This window comes from Vulpes vulpes, chromosome 13, assembly GCF_048418805.1.
Source record: "Vulpes vulpes isolate BD-2025 chromosome 13, VulVul3, whole genome shotgun sequence".
In the NCBI taxonomy this organism is placed as follows: domain Eukaryota; kingdom Metazoa; phylum Chordata; class Mammalia; order Carnivora; family Canidae; genus Vulpes; species Vulpes vulpes.
This window is the reverse complement of record NC_132792.1, coordinates 41,017,498-41,028,157: the sequence shown is the minus strand read 5'-3', so window position 1 is coordinate 41,028,157 and position 10,660 is coordinate 41,017,498. Positions and strand designations below refer to the sequence as shown.

The window sequence follows — 10,660 nt, the reverse complement described above, 5'->3', positions numbered from 1 at the left end:
CCCCCACAAGCATGAGAAGCTCCAGCCACATTTAGGTACTCCAGGGGACAACCCCAGCTAAACTCCCAGCCGATGGCCATCATCCACTGCCGTCCGAGTGAGTCAACCTGTTCAAGCCTTTAGACGGGAGAACCTCAAGAGCAAACCATCCCGTTTACGCTGCGTAGGACGGGGTCCTCTATTAGTCACAGCCAACCCACACAACTATGACAGGAAATGCTAAGTCATCCTAAGCCACTGCATTTAGAAACAGTTGGTATATACATTAGACAGCCAGAAAGTATTAAGACACTCAAACGATTTGACTCCTGATTTGTTGTTTTTAAACCTACTGGACTTCTTTCTTTCTTTCTTTCTTTCTTTTTTTTTTTTTTTTTACCGACTCAAGAGTTTCTGTGTACTATAGGTCAGGCGACTGAACCATAGAAGTTATCCTAACACCTTGAAGGAAAGTTCCATTTAGATGTTACCAGCGCTTACACCCACCTGTCCTCTGAAGGAGCAAATGCATGTCTAAAGGCTCCTCCCATAGTCTTCACACAACATGAACTGGGGAAAAATGTCCTACCAGTGAAACCAGGTAAGTCCTGGTTTTCCAAAATTAACTTCTCAACATCACCCATCTAAGAGCTGACTCTCGCAATTTCATTTCCCTGGCCTCACACTAAGAATTAAGAAGTTTCTTCAAACTCTAGTCTTCAAAGCAGCAACAATGTACGTGTCTACACAACTATATTCCTGCATCTGCCCACCCTAAAAAATGGTTTCCATAGAGAAGCTTAACAGCAGAAATCTGATCAACAGGCGATAAGGCAATTATCTATATTATATCTATAATCCAGTATATTATTAGATATTAATATTATTTTTCCTCTGCTGTTTTAGAATTGTCACTCGGCACACAAGTAGCAAATCTGCAAAAGAGATTAAAATAGCCGATTCCCACCTTTCCTAGCTGCACAAATTACCTTTTGCACCACTTGCACGCATGCACACGTTCGTACAGGAGAGCTCTGTGAGTGGTAGAGGAGATAGGGCCAGGTTCTATGAAATATGTAGTGAAAAGTAAAAACACAAAAATCATCAGTGCATCAAAATGAGAGAAAAAAATCCTTAGAAAATGGTTTGATCATGTACCAAAACGGTTCCCTGATGTTCTAGAACACAAAATAAAGGAAACCGACCTGTAAACTCAGGTAAATTTTACCACCTCTCCTATGTCCTATGTCTGCCCACCCTGTTTCCGTCAATCATCAAAGGTTACATGCTGGCCTTCTGGAAGGGCACACTGTTTTGGTGATGTCTTGTGAGGTTATGTTCTGTTCTGTGTTGAGAAAATCATTAGAGCTCATTATTCTAGTCTATTCCTTCCCTTTACAAAATATTCCACTTAGAAGGTATCTAGCCTCTACCAACCTATATTTCACACACTCTGGTTCCCTCTCTCTCTGTGTCCCCCTCCCTCCTTCTCTCTCTCTCTCTCTCTCACACACACACACACACACACACACACACACGCATGCACACACACTTCACAAATAAGCTTTCAATGCATTTTCTGTACATTTCTAGCCTCTCACTGTCAATGGGAATTTGTGTCTGGAATTAGGACCATTCACCATGAATTCACAAACAGCTTCCACGTTCTCTAAGTCAGCAACTATCAGATCTGTTGCAGAAATCCGACCAGACATGATTTCTGGAGGACAGCCAAGAGGGCTGAGAATCTGTTGTGAGTTAGCCAGACTGTTTCCATTGAGCACATCTGACTCTGCTAACATTTAAGATCATGTATCTCCCTAACCCGGAGCCTGTGACTTGCCAGCAGGAATAAATAGGACAGCACAGGCCCTGAGCCTGGGCCCGAGGGCTATGGTTTCTGAACAGAATCAAATCATGGACCTGGACTTTCCTTCCTCCCAAGGGATCCAGATGATTCAGGCTGAAATGACTGAGAAGTATGGAAGTCGTTAGCCCGCTAAACTGTACACAGCGACCAAAGGATTAAGAACTCTCAGTAAACAAAACGACCAGCATTTCTGATCCCCTAAATACCCCCAAACTGAGACACGTGGCTAAGAAGACTCTTAGCCATCCCATGATCTCATTCTCCTCTTATCCTGTAGGTGAGAAGGGGAGTACTCAAGACTACATGGTGGCCTGTGACCCAGCCAAAAGCAGATCCGGACCCTTCTCCCTCTCCTCCAGTCATCTGTCCACCTCTATACTGCTTCGCGCTGCTTCCCAAAGCACCACTTCCTGGCCTTGCTTCCCTGCCACCTTGGACTCTACTTGCAGCCGAATTCCAGGGGTGACAGTGGCCTTGTAACCTGGGTCTTCCATAGGTTCTGTGTGTCAAAATCAGGGCTATATTCTGTTTTTCCTACTCTCTTCTGTTCTTTCTTGACCCTTTTGCCCCGTGATGCTGTTTTACCATTAGCAGGGGCTGCTCTCTTCCTATCCACCTTCCAACTAACTGATTAGTATGCAAGGAGAATTTATTGACCTATGGATTGCTAGGGATCATCTGCTCTTCTTCATGGAGTAGGAACCACCCCTCCCCAAAAAGGAACCCTCGGGCACACATTTCAGGGACATTTCATTGGTTGCCACCATGTCTGGAGCACACCACCAGCGTTTTGGGGATGGAGCCGGGTATGCCCTGCTCCCAGCAATGCCCAAGACAGTTCCCTGCAGCAAATCGCCCACCCAAAGTGTCAACAGCACTGCCCTGGGGTGACGACGATGGTGATAGAGTCACCTGGCTAAGGAAAAACCCCTTGTTTCTCTGCACCACCTGCCTCGGTCCATGGGGGAGGCTGGAGGGAGCAGGCAATGCGTCAGAGTCTGGGTGAGGAGCGAAGGTCCCCAACAGGGCTCCCCCGGGGAGAACGTGGGTGAATCATGTTCGGAGTCCGTGTTTCCATCATAAAATGAAGACAAAACATCCACTTCCTAGAGTGATTGTAAGGATTTCAGGACAATGTGCATAAAACTGTTAGACCTCTATGAGTGCAGAAATGGAGAGGACTCTAGCCATCGGATTTCCGAAGACAGGAACAGTAACAGAGAACACCTGTGCCGCGTGGGGAAGCCACCAGACGGGTATCCCCGTGGGGGCTCACACGTGGACTTCTGGAAGATTCAGGGAGCAAGTACGTGTGATTGAGGTGTTTGGGGCTGCGTAGCAACGGGAGGGGACCAGGAGTTTGAGGGCCACCGGTAGGATACTAGCAAAACCATATCTGCGCAACGCGGCCTAAAACCTTCGGGAAATGTGATAGAGAAACGGGGCGCCGTGAGGTTGGGTGTTTTGCGGGAACTTGGAGGGGATGGATTTTGCATCAAAGCAGCTCAGAAGCAGAACCCGTGCGGAGGAGGCAGGGGAAGGAAGGTGAGGTCAGAGAAGATGCTAACCAGGGCATAGAGCTAGTGATCCCACCCCACGGCATCTGGCTTTCAAAAGCTGTAGAGGAGTGGCAGGTCCCTGCAAGATCAAGCAGGGGCCGAAACAATAGTTTGTTTGTTTTTTTTTTTTAATTTTAACTAAAGCTCCAGTCCCCCATCCCCGTACCCCATCCCTGCTCCCCATCCCTGCCGTGGAGCCTCCAGCATCTAACTGACCGGCATTTACAAAGAAAGAGGTGGACGGTCACTCCTCCCCTTGGATAGTGTGGGTTTAGGGCTTCGGGGTCTAGTACAGCACGGCCTGCACACAGTCCGGCTCTCTCAGGCCTTGCGGCCTGATCTGGGGCCTGTTGTCATCACTGCACATCCCCTGGGCAGGTGGCAGGCTTACCTGGAAGGTGGCAGGCTCCCCCAGCAGGTGGCAGGCTCCCCCAGCTGGGGGCAGTCTCACCTGGCAGGTGGCAGGTGACGTGCTGCCCACCTGGGCGCAGCAGGTGGAGGAGCACCCAGCACCATCCCCGTAAATGGGTGCAGTCGGCCCTGGGGTTTCACGGGGCCAGTGACTCAGCCAGTGGCCACTCAGGTAAGAGGAACTCAAGCCATCTGAAAGGCTGTGCGTCTGTCTGTCTCCGGGAACCGTGGACGCCCCACAGAAGCTTCGGGGCCTGGGCCCGCGCACAGGACCGTGGCCTCATCAAGCTGCTGGGAGCAGCCGCCGCCCCCAGGAAGAGGCTCGCTGCTGCCCAAGCTCGGCCCGGGGCTGCCCCCGCCTGGGCTGGGTGCTCCGGCCCCAAGACACAAGTAGCAACCGGGCGCTCCGGCTCCCAAGCCACCATGGCCATGAACCTGCTTCCCACAGCTTGAGGGTTGGGACACTTGCATCCGACGTTGAAGCAAGTGTGACCGACAAGTCTGGGGAAAATGAGCCCACGCAAGCCTACAGGACAGAGGATGTGATAATATGGCCCTGCGAGGCTCCTTCCCCTAATGCGCAGAACTGTGCCCGCTGTGCACGACTCTGGCCCTTCCACTATTTTATGTGGACATAGGAATGTTCTCTCTGCCCGATGAGAATAAAAAACTGAAGAAATGGGGACACCTGGGTGGCTCAGCAGTGGAGCATCTGCCTTCAGCTCAGGCTATGACCCTGGGGTCCTAGGATCGAATCCCGCATCAGGCTCCCTGGAGGGAGCCTGCTTCTCCCTCAGCCTGGGTCTCTGCCTCTGTGTGTGTGTGTGTTCCTCGTGAATAAATAAGTAAAATCTTAAAAAAAAGAAAGAAACTCAAAGCGAGGACCAATAGTTTAAAAAAAGAAAAAAACAACTAAAGAGATGCCTCAGCATGGAATCACGTAATGTCCTCTCAACCACCTATACTTACCTGGAGGCTCCACCAACGGTGCTGTCCTAACGAGGAAATAACTGGGGGCAGATGACCAGTCTCCTATAAACGGGGCACTAAAACAGCCCCCATCATGAGCCAGCAGGCGACACCATGGACTACACGCTCCAGGAGGGCAGCTGTAGGCTGTCCCTTTTCTTCCTTCCTGTATGCTCAGCGGCCAGCACAGTGTCTGGAAAGTAGGAGGCGTGCAATAAATATTTTTGGAATAAATGTTTCCTGAACTGCAGTCTAAGTAGTTTGAAGCCCAGACAGACAGACAGCCCAGGTGGCAGCACAACCTCCTCGCCCGGGTTGCAGGGAAGCCGCGGCCTCGTGTCATCATGAAGGTGCCCAGTGCTTCAGCCTTTGGGAAAAGAAGAGAATGGATTTATTTTTAAACCCCACTGGCACAAACCCTTGACGTCTTTGAAAGATGAAAAGAAAGTTGCCAAGCAGTGAAGAGCAGTCATTAGGCCGGGCAGACACTCATCTTTCTGACCAGGGCTCTCCATTTACTTTACCCCAGTTAAGACTGGGTGATTTGTGGAGGCGAATGTCGTTCAGCCTTTCAGCAAAATTTCAGATGGAAAGGGTGTCACAGGCTAGTGAGGGGCCCTGGTGTGGAAAGTTGTAAAGAATCACCAACGTGTTTTGTGCCCTTCATTACTGAAAACACGACCCCATAGATATCAGTAATAATTGAAACAGGCATGGTGGGGGGCATTTGCAGAGCACTCAGCGACATCTTTCACGTGAACTGTCTCACCTAATACTCACTGAGACATCATGAGCTCGATGCTATGGCCCTAGTTATTTTCGGTTGCAAAAACTCATCATTCCAAGACCACAAATGGCTCCATGGAGGTCTCACATGTGTCCAGTGATGGAGTCAGAATTTAAAGCTGGTCCACCTGCCTCCAAAAGCTCTTGACAACTAAATGAATTTCTAGTTGAGTAAGGTTGGCCTTAAAGCCAATCTTAAGGTTGGCCTCTGCCTTCTGCAAACCTAGATAAAGACATAGAAGACAAACAAGAGCAATCTGAATATTGCCATGTCTCTTCTTCTTTCTTTATTCTCACCACGAAGTGTTGGCACAATCTAGACTATAAGGAGTTACAGCTACAGTGACCTCCCGGGGCCTGTTTTGCAGCAGGTGTCTGGGTAGACAGACCAGAGTGGGGTAGCCATGGTCAAAGAGTGAGAATTTTCTTTCATCCGCCATTGCACAAGCAGAGCCATTGAGGTGTTTGCCATTAGAAGACTTGGTCAAGTCATCCCCCTCTCTGAGCCTCCTCCAGGGGGAAGAGCTTGAGCTTTGGATTCACACAGACCAAAGGACACCTGGGAACCCAGCAAAAACAGAGATAGAAACTGTAATTCTTTGGCCACTCCATCTGCTGCAGCGGAGTCATCCAGGGCTTCTCTACTCATTCATATAGAGCAGAGGTGGTCTAGAACTTGCTGCCCATACAATAGCCACTAGCACATGTGCTCATTTAAGTTTAAAACAAACAAAATTAAAATTTCAGTTCCTTCGTTGCACTAGCCACTGTCCAAACGCTCAGGAGTACACGTGGCTAAGAGCTACTGTCTCAGATGATGCAGGTCTTCGACCGTTTCTGAAATAATCCAGTCATCACAGAAGATGCTATTGAATAGCAGCGGTCTGGATAACAAGGAGAGCAGACCCTTGCTGCTCAAATGACTGCCACTTACAGGCAGAGGGGCCAGGGGCTCCAATTTTAGTGTTCGTTTTAATGAGAGGTTTCTTCGAATAGTGAGTCCGGACTCGTTCAATTATGACAGGATTAATCCAACTCAAAAATAGCTTACACAAAATTAGAGAATTTATTTGTTCTTATATCTGAAAAGTCTAGGCATAAAGCCCAGCTGGATCCGGGGGTTCAAATCTCTCATTAAAACTATGTCGCTTGGGGCACCTGGGTGGCTCAGGGGTTGAGCATCTGCCTTCGGCTCAGGGTGTGACCCGGAGTCCTGGGATCGAGTCCCACATCAGGCTCCCCGCAGGAAGCCTGCTTCTCCCTCTGCCTATGCCTCTGCCTCTCTGTGTGTGTCTTATGAATAAACAAATAAAATCTTTAAAAAAAAAAAAAAAAGACTGTTTCTTATCTCTACGCTTTACCCTCTTCTGTGCTGCCTTTCTTCGTAGGCTGGCTTTACTACCTAGGGACAAAGGTGGCCCCCAGTGGACTCAGGCTCCTACCATTCTAGGTACCCACAATCTCAAATTTGTCCTCCTATGTCAGTCTCTGATTGGCTGGACTCGGATCCATCCCTCCGTACAGGAGTATGGAATATTTTATTGGTAAGGATTGGGTGCCAGGTTCAGAGGAAGTGGGTAAATGAGGAGGTTGCATTTACCCCAATCCCATGACTAAGAATAGAAACTGGTCATTCCCCAACGACGTCTGAAATGCACACACACAACGTAGCTACTACTACAGCCACCTATGTCTACGGGGGGACAAATAGTAGCAGTATTGGCACTAAAGGTAGTGACAACGGGTGGTGATATTAAGGTGGAAGTATGTCCAGGGTAGTTTTTTGCCGAAATCCAGGGAGATTTATTAAAGTGCTGCTGTTCATCACTGTTCATTGACTACTGTCTCCACATAACAGGAGAAGAGGCACTACCTTTACCTACTTAACAGGTACCAGGTGTCAAAGCACACCTGTGCCAGCCCAGGTTCTCTGACTTATGAGCCAGCTGTGTGACCTCGGGCAAACCCTAATTTCTCCATACCTTGATTTCCTTATCTTTAAATGGGGACAATAATACCAATTTTATGAGGTTCTTCTTGAGCGTAAAGGGGAGGATTTGCACAAAGTGCTGAGCGCCGTGTGAGTGAAGGGTAATCCCACTGTCCACGCTGCTGGCACCATTGTCACCACAACATCCCAGACGCACAGGGTTAGGGCTCATGATGAGTGACGACACTGAGTGTTCCAGGAGCGGGGAGGGCCAGCAGCCCCGTACCCCGGTGGGTCCCAGGAGGGTTTTGAGGAACGCACGGGACATGGGCAGAGATCTTCAGCCTGGACAGTCGGGCAGAGGGAAGGGGGCAGCGCGGCCACCAAGGACCTCAGTGTCTCCCACTGGGGAGCAGGGGGCTCTAGACGGTGGAGGCGGGAGCTCCCCTCTGACCATCATCTGCAGGAAAAGCTGAGAGGCAGCACGATTTTTTAAACATTAATAAAAAGTGCACAGCAAAGCTTGAGTGGGAGCAGCCGGGCAGGCGTGAGTTCCGTGGGTCCCTGCGCCCAGCTCTCAGCGTGGGGGTGGTGGGTGCTGAGGGCCTCCCCGAGGGCCGGCCTGAGCAGGCCGCCAGGGCTCACCCAGGGAGGTGGGGGCCTCCGAACAGCTGCTGCGGCGTTTGGGAAGCACGTGGGGGACACACTTCTCTAACCTGGAATCCTGCAGCTCCGAAACAGGTCCACCTCTCCCAGGGTCCGGCTGGAATGCTTCAAGATTTCTGCTGGTCGCAGGAAGCTGGGGCCCGGTGTGGGGCCACGGTGCACGGTTTCTGAGAGCCGGGCTGTCCTTGGCGAGAGGAGTACTTTCCATCTCATCTCGGAGGTGGAAGAAATGCAGTTTAGCTTGCGAGCAAAGTGGGTGCGAGGGAGCCGTCCCCCCACCCGGGGTGCGGGCCAGCTGGGGGGGAGCACTTCCAGGGCGTGCTGTGATGCCCCACTGCCAAGGCGGGCCTCTGGGAGCTACAGCTGCAGAGGAGCTCCCGCACCCCCTCGCCCCCCCACCGCGTGTGTGGATGTGTGTGAGGAGAGAGAGCGCGTGTGTGCACCAGCGCACACCACATGCACCAGCCAAAAGCCTTCATTAGCGCACCTTTACGCATTAGACCTTAAAAGCCACCAGGGCAGCTGTTGGGGAAGAGCCAGGGAACAACATGCAAGTCACGCCTCTGCCGTGGGGCCACACGGCCTCTGGCCAGGTCATCACAGCCCCCGGAGCTCCGAGTCCTTCATTTGTAAATGAGGACAATAGTCTGGGACCCGGTGGACCCCGGGTTTGGACCGAGAGCCCAATTAGAACGCGAGGAGGCCCCGGGAGGTCTGCGGCGGAGCCTAAGGCCCTGTTTCTCCAGGTCCCAACCCCGGGCCACAGCACCCGCTCCTCCCCGGGCAGCTCGTTAGAAATGCAGCCTCATGGCTTGCGCCTCGGACCCACTGAATCAGAACCTGCATTTAAAAATAAGGTGTGCACAGGTGATTTCTATGCACATTCAAGTTGGGGAAACACTGAAGCACCAGAAAACTGGATTTACAGATTCGTTGCAAGGTTGAATACAAGCTCTCTGACCCTTGGCTACCGCAAGGTCAGCCACACAACCGACTTTCTGAGACAGCCCTCCTTCCTCGGTGGCTCCCAGAGAGCAGCAACCAGTGTCGTGATCCAATTCTTGGAGGCGCAGAGCACAACGTGCGCCAGGCTCACCTTGCAATCGTGTGACAAAACAAGATTTCTTTTATTTTTTTTTAAGTACCTTGGCCTGGAAATCCCTGCAGGACGCTATGGCCTTCCATCACGGCCTACATTTACTACCCTCCCCAGCCCCACGTTGGCCCCTGGAGACCCTTCCCCACTCCTTCCCTCCACTGCTGCCACAGTGGTCCCCCCTGCCGGTCCTCAGACATACCATGCACCTCTTAAAGGAGAGCCTTCGCCTTGCTATTCCCTCTGCTTAGAAGGCTGTTCCCTTCAATAGCCACAGAGCTTAGTCTTTGCTCCAATGCTACCTTCTTCATGTTGCCCTCCTCAACCCTTCTCATTGAAAGTGCAGCCACCTCCTTTCACCCAGAGACGTTTCTCTCCGTGCCAGTTATCGCTTTCCAGCACACTCTATGCTTTACTTGTTTATTATGCTTTATCTTTAATCCCTTTCTGCCCCAAATTAGAATGTAAGTTCATGATCAGCAAGGATTTTCATCTGTTTTAGTCACTGCTGGATCCCAGCTTCTGGAACAGTCCTGGCCCACGACTGCTTGCCATGTAGTGAAGGTGTGAACAAACACACAGAAGGATGGCTTTGACCGCGGGCTCTGTAATCGGACAGACTTGGGCTTGAACTTCAGCTCTACCACAGGGAACTGTCTGACTCAAGGCACATAGATTGGATCTGTACCTATTGGTTATCATCATTAAAACAGACTTATTATTACCATTAAATATAAGCCCCATTCTCCTAAGAGACTGCACTCACAAGTATCACTCATTTTTATAAATAACCAAACTTTCAAAGAATATGCCACATTGCCCAAACAGGGCTAAGGAGCAGGATTCACTTCTCGGGGTCAATTCTTTTTGCATCAGGGAAAAGAAACAAAATAATAAAATAAAATAAAGTAAAATAAAATAAAATAAAATAAAATAATAAAATAAAAATGTGCATGCATGAATATACTTCACTCAAAGAAAAAGCTCCCTATTTTCTTTTTTAGGAGCAAATCAGGAAATAGTGGTTTCTTTTATACTTCCAACTAAAATCAAATGTCTGTCTTTGGACAATAGAAACTCGGACTGAACCTCAAGGAATGATTTTGCGGCATTCTTGGCCCTGTGAAACCGACCAGATGAGGAGGTGGCTCTCCCACCTGACGAGTCACTTAAGCCCACAGGAAAAGTTGCTGGGAACTTTTTCCCGCATGTTTAGACCTACTGTAAATATCTATAGAGTAAATGGCGGGTTTCTCATAATAGTTGTTCCAGGTATTTTTCTAGAGGTAAGAATTAAATATAAGTAGACTATTTTAATTCCATTGGCTCATTCTTCGGACCTTGAAGAGCACTCATTTCTCTACCTGCAATACAATGACTATTGGTGTGTGTCA

At 49.8% G+C, this 10,660-nt stretch overlaps 1 long non-coding RNA gene across 1 annotated transcript; it reads right to left on the bottom strand.

Annotated features, from left to right (window-relative positions):
• Positions 1–4,788: 4,788 nt before the first annotated feature.
• On the bottom strand, positions 4,789–9,569 carry LOC140595166 (uncharacterized). Its single transcript, XR_011996580.1, has 3 exons — positions 8,221–9,569; positions 5,091–5,155; positions 4,789–4,981 (listed from the first exon to the last, which is right to left on the bottom strand). It is a non-coding gene; the product is annotated as an uncharacterized lncRNA (long non-coding RNA).
• Positions 9,570–10,660: the final 1,091 nt, after the last annotated feature.